The 13812-nt window shown below is 35.0% G+C and overlaps 1 protein-coding gene across 1 annotated transcript in view; it reads left to right on the top strand.

Annotated features, from left to right (window-relative positions):
- LOC126979218 (uncharacterized) overlaps positions 1 to 13812 on the top strand; it is a 75909-nt gene that overhangs the window by 57371 nt on the left and 4726 nt on the right. The window contains exon 2 of the mRNA XM_050828485.1: positions 4678 to 4745. The gene's annotated coding sequence lies outside the window, so the exon portion shown is untranslated. The remainder of the gene's footprint in view (positions 1 to 4677; positions 4746 to 13812) is intronic.

Below are 13812 nucleotides of genomic sequence, written 5' to 3'. Positions count from 1 at the left end.
GTCCGTCGTATGATTGTTAATCTCCTTGTACAATAATAATATTTGTGTTTTCTTCTTGAGACATTTTTCAATAAGCCGATAAAAGCTTTGATTTGAAAGTGAAAGTAGATTGAATTAGACTCTCTATTTGCATAAGATCTATAATTCAGAGCAATTGAAAACGTATTAAAATATTTTATCTAAAAAGAAACCTGCATAGTTAAGTTTAAATTACGGATACACTAGCTAAAGTGTCAACAACAAATTCATATATTTTTATTCAGAACAGAGGGCCTACCATCAACTTTTAATAAGCGATGCGAATCCGATGCAGTTCAGTTTAGGTACCTAAACTGAATCACTAAAATTCGTACCATGAAGTGCGTATTACTGAATGGCGTTTGGATCGCTTATGAAAAATGAACGAAATAAAATTGCGTTTCGAAACCTAAAATGATATGATTTTAGCGGTTTTTTTGCGTAGAAATACTAACAATACATTTTTAAATTGCGTCAAATTATAAACCATTAAGGCCTTTTTTATACTTATTAAATAATAGTAATATAAATAAATATTGTTCTTTGAATTACAAATTAAATGTTTGCTTAAGTGTTTTCGTAAAAATAACGAGTTATCAACGCGCCTCCATTGATGTTTGATTTGACAGCACCACAGAGTACATTATTTTTAATTCGTTCTTGCGAACAGGCTATAGCCCGGGCCCTTAATGCCTCGTCTTTAGTATTTTTTATTTTTGGTATTTATTTTCAGTATTTTGTTTTACAAAAAAATCCAATAAAGTAATCTCATCTCATCTATGATCAATAAAATTTTTCTTTTCTATGTTTCCACTATTTTTGCGATTCACTTTAGTTTAGGTTGAATAACACCTCATGGTACGAATGAATGAACGAACTAAATCAGTTTGCGATTCATTTGATATAATTTTTGACATTAAATTGACATCATTGCTATTTAATCAGTTGATTTGACGTCAACCTAAATTAGATAGCTAATCACGTCGTGGTACGAAATAGCAAAGCAGTTCATTTTAGGTTGTCAATTCAATCGCAATAAGAGTTCATGGTAGGCCCGCAGGATTTCAAAATCACTCATTTAACTACAAACAGCAAAGTATTTAATTATAGTAATTATGAAAAGACGACTTAAGCAAGTAATAGTCTTGTTAGGCCTTTTGGGTTGAGACTATGGAGCATTGATTTTATTTAATGAATTTCTGGTAATTCTTTTCAGTATGTGTTTTTTTTTAATTTGTTACAGGACTAGGTTTAAGTACTAAATACAATGGCGTTCTATGCACATAATAAAGACATATCACTCGCAGTCTGATTGCGGAACAACAAAAGTGCTTAAAGACAATGTAGGCACACTTTTCTCCTTAGTCGTGTGTCAACTGTCACTGTCCGAATGAAATCTGAACTAAATAAATGTTTTACATTGCTGCTTATTAACCAAGAATATTTTAAGCAAATGAACTAAATGCGGCAATTTATAATATGTAATAATAATAATAAAGCACTTTATTCAGACCAACTTAGTATCTATTTACAAAGTATTATGATCTAAAATCTATTAATATAACAAATTTATTTTTATTTGCTAAACTAGTCTTAATATATTCTATTCTAATACTTAAATATTTTTTGTAGGTCTGTTTGCCAATCGGCAAAGGCCTCCTCCAACCTTTTCCATTCCTACCTATCTTGGGCAACTCTATTCCATGTAACTCCTGCTACTTGTCTTATATCATCATCCCACTTTTTCTGTGGTCTGCCCCTTTTCTTTTTCCCTTCTCTAGGGTACCATCGGTTCACAATTTTGCTCCATTTCTCTTGACCTCTTATCATGTGTCCTGCCCATCAGAAAAAGACGAAGGTCATAGACATAACATTCCAAATCAAAAGACTGAAATGGAAATTTATAATATACATTATGAGCTTCCAAAATAATCATTTTGGCACTACCGCATACGTGTCAATAAACACTACTGTCAAAATGTGTCCCAATTAGGATACTTCCGAGTCACTTGATATTAATGTTATATTATTGTCTGTTAAATAAATAGGAAACTGCAAAGGAAAAACACTCGGAAGTGTACAGCAGGTGAAATTTTAATGTTTATACTGAGAAAAACACTAAAATAGTAAAAGTTTTATTAATTTTCTTAAATTCTTTGAAAGTCAAAAACTATCACGTTATGGAACACTATCTTTTTTCCTATGCTTCGAGCAGTCTTCACTTTAGTTGGCAATTAGTCGAAAGGAAGCAACCACTGCGCAGACTGTCATTTGGTTTAGGGATCAAAACAGTAAATCCAGTTTTTGTCACCAATAAGTAGGGTTAACATCCGTCCGGATTAAATCGGACACGATCGGACTTTTACGCTCTAGTCCGAATTTACTCCGGCTCTCTAACTTGTCCGGATTCAGTCTTGATCCTTGTCAGTAATAAAACTACATATTAATTAATATCAAATAAGTTACTAATATTTACTAGAAACTAAGTTTAACGAGATCAACATAAAAGTCCGGACTTTTATCGAAATGTCAGACTGTTTTGTAAGGACTTACTAAATCACTAAATGGTAACCCTTAACCCTACCCTTAAACATGTCGAACACAACATTTGTGGTTATTTCCGTTTAATCTTTCAGCCAGTCGTAAACAAAGGATAAAAGAATATTATGATGCTCTCAATATTATCGGCAAAGAGTTCCATTTTCAAAATTTAAGCTTATTATTTTATTATGTTGTTTACAGGTAGCCAGTTCTCTGACTGTGTTATTAATAAACGCGAAGTAAAGTTATTCCAAGTTTAAAACTTTTTGTCTGTATCTTATCTTTTTCACTACAGAATTACATGACAGAGAGAAGTAGTTATAAGCTTGGAGTAACTTTACATTGCGTTTATTAATAAGTGGTCTCACCCTACCTACAGTGTAGTATGTAGTACTACGGTATAAACTAGTGTTAACACTTAATAATTAATATTGAATATTGATATTGACACACTTTTACACAAATTATCTTGCCTCAAACTAGGCATAGCCTGTACTACGGGTACAACACAATGATATATTTAATACAATATACATACTTAAACATACATAAATACATATAAACATCCATGACTCGAAAACAAACATCCATATTCATCATATAAATGATACCGGGATTCGAACCCGGGACCTCTATCTTAGTAATCAGGGTCACTAACCATTCGGCTATATCGGTCGTCGAATTAAACCTTGAGCAAGTCTGCCTCGACGTATTTTGTTTTTTACGTTAAAAGGTAGCTATGGGTTTCAGCCTTGGCCGGTCGATCCACTTTCCTACAGTTTGTATGCCAGTGTATTCGTATCTTATGATCCGCACCTCACATTACTAGAAAGCAATCCCGACGATTCATGTCTCTGGGACACAAAACAGGAACTTCTTGAGACAAGTATTTAATAATAGAATGTACGTGAAAGCTTCTACGGTCCGCATTATGTTCGTGTGATAGAAACATATATTTGTATGGTACAAACCTTCTTAGAAAGTGCCGACGCATATGTGACAAATGGGCCGAAACTGCATCATTTACCCGCTCTCGAAGAAATTTGCGAAGAGAAATGTTATGAGTATAATCCATTACTAACTGCAAAAAAAATATTTTAAAATCCATTACTGACGTGTTTTTCTTTGATGTTTATATTTGTGGTGGTAAATATGCTTAAATCTTTTGACTAAATGTTTTCGAATGAAATATTTATTAAGCTAAAGAATGATAATTATTATTAATGTCAAAGTTATACAATATATATATAACATTTCCCACCATTTGGGAAAAGTTCAGCTTTTATGAGAAGAGTAAAAGGAAACTCAGTAGCCCCCTTTTGAAACAGTTAAAACAATAATAATACCTATAATCTTTCTTTTCTTTTTGAATAAGAATGTTTTAATTTTGCTATTTTGGTCGACGCTTCAATCGAACGGTTGGGTCAGTTTGTACAGACGGAACCCCAGAGGCGCGGGTTCCAGTCCCGCATCGTCTATCAATTTTGGTACAAATTATCAAATTTGTATATTTAATCCCAGAAGTGAGGGATGCCACTTAAAAATAACAAACTGTTTAATTATAAGTTAAAATACTAAAGAGCTAAAGCCAAGCGTAGCTGACAGTTTACGACTTGTCGATGGTAATCGGCTACACGAACAATAGATTCGCTTTCCTTAACTATCTTGCTATATCTCGGTCATAGTTTTTTTTCTGTTTCGCCCGCTATATATGTGTTTACGCTAGAATTTTGTAACTCTATGGTTAATTCTGCACATTGTGAATATCGTGGTACGTCTACCAGTGTTTATATAGTAGAAGACTCTATTGCACAGGCTGCAGGCTAGCCTATTTCTGCCGAGAATTATTAATGTGCATTATTGAGTTTCAGTCTGAAGGGCGCCGTTGCTAATAAAATTACTGGCTAAATGAGACTTATCATCTTATTTCTCGAGGTGACGAGCGAAATTGTAGTGCCGCTCAGAATTTTTGGGTTTTTCAAGAACCCTGAGCGGCACTGCATTGTAAAGGGCAAGGCATATCAATTACCATCAGCGGAATGTCCTGCTCGTCTCGTCCCTTACTGTCATATAAAATAACTTTTGCAGTATTTATTAATTTGTTTTATCTGTTGACAGGAGGGCGCAGGCGGTGCGCACGCGCCGGTTATAATGTGAACGGACGACGTAGCGCGACTACCTTCAAGGTGAACATTTTTTTTTTGTAATGAAAGTAAAAACGGCTTCTGAAACAAGTTGGATCTTATACATAAAATACCTGTGTAATTATAAGGCCGAGTTCCGGTTCACGTAAGTGGGATACTTTAAAATATCAAATTGTTTGCATTTTGTTTACTACAAATGATTGCGAAACTGAAGTGGCAGTGGGCAGGGCACATAGTTCGACTATAGATGGCCGATTGGGCAGTAAAGTATTGTGAAACTGAAGTGGCGACCATGAGACGACGAGAGACGCAGTGTTGATGTCTCCTCAAAATGGACCAAAGATCTGGTCAAGATCGAATAGGTTGCATAAGGGCAGAGCAGGACCGATCGTCGGTGAGATCTTTGGGGGAGGCTTTTGTCCAGCAGTGGACGTCTTCCGGCTGATGATAATGATGACAAATGGAGAAGGACTCGGCACAGTACACGTTTCCTAACTTGTAGCCTCGATTTCCATTTAGATATAGGAAGTCTATGGTAGGTGCGCAAGCAGGGGGCACAATAGATCATAGGATTTAAGTGTATATTATCATCACCAAATCTTAATAAAAAATAGCCACCTTCTTCAAATAATATTACTCCTTGTGAGGCTGGATTCGCGCCTCATATAATTGCAAATTCACGTACCGGAAGACGCAGTAGGCCCCACAAGATGGACCGACGATCTGGGCAAGATCGCCGGAATACGTTGGATGAGGGCAGCGCAGGACCGATCGTCGTGAAAATCTTTGGGTGAGGCCTTGGTCCAGCAGTGGACGGCTTCCGGCTGATGATGATGATAATTGTAAATGGTGGTAAAGTTAAGAACTATTTCGGCTTACTGAGTACACCAAGCTTTTTAGAAGCCAGTTTTCCAAGTGACTATGGAACTGAACGTCGCTCGATAAACCGACGCTAAGTATGCCAACAAAAGCCGTGGTAATTAAAAGAGACAAACAACGAAAGGAGAATTTAGTTGGAACTGTAAAATTTTAACGGACAGTGTCTTTTACTGTGGAAGATTTAAAAAAATATAAGGGTCTGTCTATCTCGGAGCAAGATAACCAAATAAACTCTGCTGACCAAGACTACGTTGGGATGTCCAACATTGTAAGCGCAACACTTTCACAAAACCAATGGTCATTAACATACAATAGACATTAATGGCAACACTAGCTATAAAAGCTCATTTACATAGCGCTCTTAAATGTTTCATGCAATATGTGTTTAATTTTTATCGAAAAATGACCAATCTTGTTCACATTGAAACTCGTACGAGAGTGAAACTTACTTCGATTTTAATCACTCACTTTCGCCCTGAGTTAACTTGATATCTACATACTTGTATTGTCTTACAAAGCATTCTAACAAGAACGTTGAGTATAACATATTTTTATAATAATGCGTCTTTGTAAATGTCATAAATATGTTCTTAATTCAAAATTGGTCCACTCTGTTTTGGCTATGGTGGCCTAGTAATTAACCAAGATTCTTCATTACAAGGTTTCCCGTACATCAAAGGAAACCAACGGGAAACCTATTTATAAGACTTCGCGGTCCGTCCGTCCATCTGTCAACTGTTGACTTACAATAAAGTAGCGGATGGACTAACAAAGCGTGAGAGAAAACATGTATAACGGAGGTACAGCAAGACAGAAAAGAAAAGTGAATGTATTGTTTTTGTGACTTATTTTGATTGACAAGTCGTAAATAGTCAGCCACGCTTACTAGTAATTTCAATGTTAAGTCAAATTAAATCAAAATCACTTTATTCATACAGTGGGCCAAGGAAATGACACTTACGAATTTTAAAAGTTTTCTTTTTATACATACCAGTTCGGAAAACATTGGGCTTTAGTGAGAAGAAGTTAGCTAGACGTTAGCTAACTGACGCCAGGCTCTCAATCTGTTTAAGACGGTTAAGATTGTATTTCGAGTTATACGAAAATTATTAAGTTACAAAATAAAATACAACAGTCTTGTTTAAAAGCTACTTAACACTACCTGAACTAGGTAATCGTGTGTTATAGGATTTAGATCTAATAGCAGCTAAAGGCTTAAAGATCTAATAAACAAACTAATTAGTAATCACAGAAAAGAAAAACTAAACATATTTAAAGTATGTATACCACATTAATATACAGTTTATGTATTGGGTAAACAAAATCTAATACATAAAATTCTCATGTCGCGGTGTTTGTAGTTAAACTCCTTCGAAACGGCTTGACCGACTCTCATTAAATTTTGAGTGCATATTGGGTAGGTCTGAGAATCGGACAACATCTATTTTTCATCCTCCTAAATATTAAGGATGGTCCACGCCAAATTTTATTTATTTATTTTTTTGACATTATATTATTAAATTTGATTATGAGTCAGGATTAAGAAATACATACAACTTCAAATTTTCACCCATCTACGATCAACAGTTACTTTTGTATCGCGATTTTAATATCGGCAATACAACGTTTGTTGGGTCAGCAAGTTAACTTATACAAGTAAAATATAGATAATGTTTATTTTAACAGTATTAGGCTGGGTTGCATCAAATTAGCTGTTATAGTTAAGGCTTAAGTAAAAATAACGTTAACAGTAACGATGACTTTAACATAGACTGAGGAATGTATTGCACCCTCGTATTCCTTGGAATAGTTACGGTTAACAGTTAAAGTTATGACGTCATCCAAAAATTGTCAAATGGTGCAACACATATTTTGCTTAGCCGTTAGCATGTTTGTTTTTGCAAAAGTTACCCATCCTTTTTAATTTTTTGTATTTTCATATTACATTTGGACTGCTATATGAAGAATCTTCTTACAACACCCTGTATAATTAAGATGATCTATGTTTTCTGTTGCGTTCAGTTTATTGTAAAGAAACACTGAAGTAGTTATGTGTATTGTGAAGTTGTAGCCGGTAGGAATCGATTCAAATATCTCTCAGAAACATAATAATAATTGTGTTCCTAATAAAAAACACATTTCCTGATATCCCTACATGAAATATGTAAGCAGTTAACAGGTGGTATACAGATGTTTAGCACCTGTCCAAATGTTTACGAGGGTTGCCGAGACCGAGGCTAGCGTGACTTAAGAAAGTTCCCTCGCGCTCGCTTTGTTTATTCACACACTCAGATTAATTAACGGAAATAGGCGCTAACACAGATACAAACAGATTAGCACATTAAAGTGTATTCAGCGTGCCTACAATAGTACATACTTAGTCTCTTTACTTATATTTCACATATGTTCCGGGTTCGAATCCCGGTAGATGCAAGCATTTATATGATGAATATGGATGTTTGGTTACGAGTCATGGATGTTTAAATGTATTTATGTATGTTTATATGAATTTATCTATGTTTATGTAAGTATATTGTATTAAATATATCATTGCCTTGTAACCCATAACACAGGCTATATATGCTTAACTTGGGGCAAGATAATTTGTGTAAAAAGTGTGTCAATATTATATTATGTTGGTTCTCATACATGGTTGATACTAAATATACAGGTGGTTTTTTGAGATGGGCGGTGACAATTTCTAAAATTTTTAACTTCCCTAAATTAAATTTTTCGAAAATTCGGGAAGTGATTGGTTTTACCCCGTTTTTCGAAAATTGAGTTAATATCATCAGATCTCGACGTTTTAAGATCCTAGGAAGCTTCCCCGACTATTCCCGCAATGGTCCGCCCGTCTGTATGTAAACCTCTTATAACTTTTGAACAGCTCGACCGATTTTATCGCGGTTGGCGCCATTCGAAAGGGCTCGACCAAACTTAGATTTCGAATACAATTCGGACCGGTAGATTTTAAGAATATTAAAAAAACTATGTTAAATGTTGCTTTTTTTTGAGATAACTTACAAATTGTTTTAAGAATATTAAAAAAACTATGTTAAATGTTGCTTTTTTTTGGAATAACTTACAAATTGTTTTACCGATCATCAATACTCATTTTCTCCCACCTTAAATCTTATAAATTTTTATAGCTGTCTTATTTGTCTCGCTCTTTCGTTTCACCGACTTTTAAATCACAACGATGCGAAATGAGTTTCACTTCAAAAACCACCCTGTCGACTTAAAATAGACAACAAATATTTAATGATTTTTATGAAGTATATTTCATAAAAATCAATCGATACAATACACTTCACGGCTATAACCGTGAACTCTGCCCTAATGTCAATAAGTAATTACAATGTCCTACAAAAATATTCAAATTTAAATTATGGTTTCAAAACAAACAGTAATAAATTTACGTGTATACATACTGTGAGCTCATATAAACAGTATAAGACTCTCAATAAAATGCGTCTGGTTCGTTCTGATGTGCTATTTGTGCTCGGTTCCGCGCGTGTCAAGGTAGGGTTCAACATTCGAGTGCTAATACCAGATCATCTGTTTTATTACACACTAATACTACGATTTTTGAAGTTATACATACTTCTTTTGACGCTTCTTTAGGAAAAAATTGGCTAGCGCTTAGCAAAAAGGAAACAGTCCACATGTAAACTAAGCTGAGTATTTGGGGTCCAAAGTCAAAAGATTGTTTTGTTTTGTGACTTTTAGTATATTACTTGTGGATGTGTTCAATATCTTTGCTACAAATACGAGAAGTGAACTGGTTACTTTTTTAAATTAGAAATATCGGATAACTTTTCTTCGGGGTGTCAAACAGTAATTTTATGCTAGATCGCTTTATCGCCCCCGAAATTCTCTGTATACTAAATTTTATGAAAATCGTTGGAGCCGTTTCCGATATTCAGATTATGTATATATAAACAAGAATTGCTCGTTTAAAGGTATAAGATAAGATACATGAGTAATATTTTTTTAGATTTGCTAGTTATATTAATTCACAGAAATTTTCGGTATTCAAAGTAAATTCAGAAGCCTTAAGATTGGGTTCTATATTTAGGTATATACAGGTTCTCCGAAAATAAAGTAAGTCTCCATGACCCAATCCATGGTCTCCCGGTTCATCAGTGTAGGTGAGAACAGAGCGGGTGTACGAAACAAGGGCATTGGCTGTTGACCCCGCGCCGACATCTGGCAATGATCTCGCAAACGCAGGCGCCGCTAACACGGAAGACTTGCCGTTCCTCGATGACCGTGTTTCCAGCTTAATTACCCATGGAAGATAGTGTTTTATGTCAGCCATGAACGAGCATTTTGACAAGCAACGTGGCACGATGTTAATACTTACTAACCGAACTGATTTAATAGGAGATATATATACAATTTTCAGTTAGTCCCTAAGTCATATCACTTCGAGAATACAGCTGCCCCCAGTTGAGTTTTTTTTATGAAAATAAGGGACGAGACGAGTAGGTTGATCAGCTGAAGGTTATTGATTGATTCTTGAAAAACCCAAGAATTCTGAGCGGCACTACAATTGCGCTTGTTACCTTGAGACGTTTGATGTTAAGTCTCATTCACTCAGACCGAAACAGTTATGTTTACATATTACTGCTTCTACATTAGAGACTAGATGATTTGAACCGTCATGTCATAATCCTAAACAAACGCGAATACGCTAAGAATTGAAGTGAAGAATAAATAAAAAAATAATATAAAGCCATATTCTTTAAATATAATTCGGAACGGAACGGAACCTTCTAGAACTTTGTATGGTAACTTTAAACGAATATTTGTGCCGTATTTGTAGCACCCAGAGAGTGTACGAATATTGTAAATTGTCAAATTGTGAGCCCGCCTCCTTTACTTTCACTTTCACAATTGCCAAGGGCAATTTTAACATTAAATTCACGTTATTTTGTTCGCCCAGCTAGATATACTACAACACTTTCAATATTTTTCTGTTATTGCCATCTGTATCGAGTAATGTCGTTCGTAAGAATTTATACGAAATGTTATCCGTAATCGATACAAAACATTTATTTTTTGTTGCAACTGCATAAAGTTTCGGAAAAAAGTTCGATTAGCATAAATGTAGAAAAATTCTTAAAACCACCAAGATGGATTGTAACTATTAAGAACTCGGATATTTATTGATAATTTCGGCTTAGGTTTAATTTCAAGAAGGCAAGTATTGCCGTCTTATACATACAACAAGTCTATACTTGTTATACTGAAAACAATACATTTGTAATTAAATTATTAAAAAAAAATAACAAAAAACAACCGACTTCAAAAACACTATTACAAAACAATAGATATAATATACACTAAAAAGTATAAAAATAATTGCGTATTTTTATACAATCTAATTCTAGTTGCGATTATTGTAATTTTTGGATTCGGTGTCCTTCCGCCGCGACCCGCTCCCGCCTCTCACCTCCTCACGACCCAAGCACATCTCACCTATAACTATGTATGTAGTTACAAGCCTATCTTGGATGATACCTCGGTGAGCAAGTCTATCCCGCTCTTGTCTGTTTTTTTTTCAACTGACACGAGTATGTCAAAACAATTGAGTAATATTGGCGCATCACATTTTATAAAATGTAAAGTTTAAGTAAAATTCTGAAAATAGAAAATAGATTAAGTGGCAATGATTTTATTGCCACCTTTTCTCATTAAAGCTCAACTTTTCCAAAATGGTGGTAAAATCTTTAACATTCTTAAGTGTTATTTTGATCTAATTGAAATTTGATTTTTCTATCTTTCTTATTGTATCAAATAAAAATATTAGTTACATATAAACACAAGCACAATTTATATTTGTCTTTTCAGAAGACACTCAGACTTTTGTAACGTTAAAGAAGATAATATGTACTGGTGAGCTGACTTCTAAGCTCCTCAGTCTCGTAGACTTTCACGTCCCAGCCAGGTGTCTCCGCTCATGTATTACTTTTGAACCATCGTCTCCAAGAACAATCATTGGATTTTCTCGCGCTCTTACCCAGGATGTGTAAATCTTATAACAATTGTTTTTGACATGGACATATTTTCGTGCTCCTCTGCTGCGCTCAGAGTTCAGACACGACTTAGAATAAAAATTAGTCGTTGTTATCGTCGACCCTAATAAATATAATTTCACATTATCTTTTGTAACAATCTGTTTTATCATCTATATTTATATTAAGTTTCTCTTCCTATATGGTTCACTTCTTGTGTATGTATTTATTATGTTAACTTGTAATAAATAAAAGACATAAAAGGATGTGAGTTGTCATTCCATGGATAATCTATCTAATGTATATTTACAATGACAAGCAGATTGTAAGTTCCCGATGAATAGGCATTCGGTACGCATCTCGTACCAGTTATTCATGTAATGGATAAGGCCCAACCTTGATCCACTTACAGCGAATGATTCTGTTTCATACTCCACTTGATCTTATACTTTCATGGAACAGGACGGTGAAGGTCACCTTGTAAATGATCCCTGTCTCCTGTGGCCTTTCAACGATGGTTATTCCAAAATTATTAATCATCTTGCTGAATTCAAATACTTAAGAGTATTTATTACGAGGGCGGCACTGAAAATGTCGGGAATCAAGGAAGTGACACAACATTACTATTTAAAAATGTATTTATTGCTTTTCGAAGTATTCTCACAGACACATTTTTCCATACGATGGAACCAATCATTGACGCAACCATTCCATTCGGAAGTTGGGGTCACCAAAATGGCCGTTTTGTAGGCGTCCACAGCTTCTTCAGGTGATGAAAATCTCTGACCACGCTATTTATTCTTAATTTTAGGGAAAGTATAGAAATCATTAGGACTTAGGTCGGGGCTGTACGGCGGATGGTCTAATAATTCTATGTTTTCTTGCTCTAAAAACTCTTTTGTTCTGTGCGCGGTGTGAGAACTCGCATTGTCGTGATGGAGGATGATGCGGCGGTTGCAGTTCTCTTTATGGAGTTCAGAAACGACCTGTGGCAAACAAATGCTAGCATACTATTCTGCATTAACCGTTCTTTGTCCTTCAAGAGGAATAGTCGGCCGGTTTTGGAGACAAACGTGGCCACCATTTTTTTGCAACACTTCGTGAACGAACAATTTTTGTTGGCTTTAACTCATTTTCGAACACCCAAACTCGTGACTGGTTTTTTGTTTCGGGTTCGTACGCGTATATCCAGGATTCGTCACCTGATACGATGTTGTATACAGCATTTGAGGATCCTGCGTGGAGTCTTTCGAGAGTTCTGACGCAATAAAGAAACGCGAGCAGCTTTTTGCTCTTCACAGAGCAAATGCGGTATCCATCGGGAAAACAACTTTTTTACACGTAATTGTTCATGCAAGATTATTTATATTTGACTCATGCCAATGTCTAAGGTTGTCTGAATTTCCCGGTATGTCACATGTCGATCTTCCTCAATCAGCTTACGCACCGCATCAACGTTTTCTTTGGTGACTGGAGTTTTTGGACGACCTGGACGGGGATCATCACTGAGCTTGACACGTCCACGTTGAAATTCAGCAAACCAGCGATAAATTGTGGTTATGGATGGGGCTTCATCACAAAATGCAGAAATCATCCGGTCAGCACACTGTTTTTGTGTTAAACCACTTCGAAAGTCATAATAAATCATCGCTCTAGAATTTTCTCGAGATAATTCCATTTTCTCAACGACTAAACAAGTTTGAAAAGACCTTGTGACAAGACCGAGAATCTTTTTTTAAATAAATAAATGGTATTCGATTTTTAAAACCAAGGAGTTTTGAATTAAAAGTTTTTAATATGACACGAACAGTGGAAATATTCCATTCCCGATAGTTTTACTGCAGACTATGTACGTAGCGGGAACTTTTCCTCATTGTGTGAAAAAAATTCAAATATTTTTATTCAGAATAGGATATAATATCACTTATTGAAAGTCAAAAAAATGTAAAATATTCGAAAATGTATACCTCAGACCTGAGAAGAACGGGTGCAAGAAATACAGTGGGCTAATTTTTCTTCATATAAACATGGTAACAATATAAAATCGTACAATAAAATTTATTATTTAATAGCCTGAGGGCGGTCGCTCAATTCCCAATTTGTGGTAACATTAGGAAATTCATTTATGTTAAAGTAAGCACACAAACGATTTTAATAATTATTTTGAATTCCGCAATACATTTGTTTTAAACAATTTCTGGGACATTGTT

Source organism: Leptidea sinapis, chromosome Z (genome assembly GCF_905404315.1).
Source record: "Leptidea sinapis chromosome Z, ilLepSina1.1, whole genome shotgun sequence".
Taxonomy (NCBI): Eukaryota; Metazoa; Arthropoda; class Insecta; order Lepidoptera; family Pieridae; genus Leptidea; species Leptidea sinapis.
This window is presented reverse-complemented; position numbering and strand designations above follow the sequence as displayed.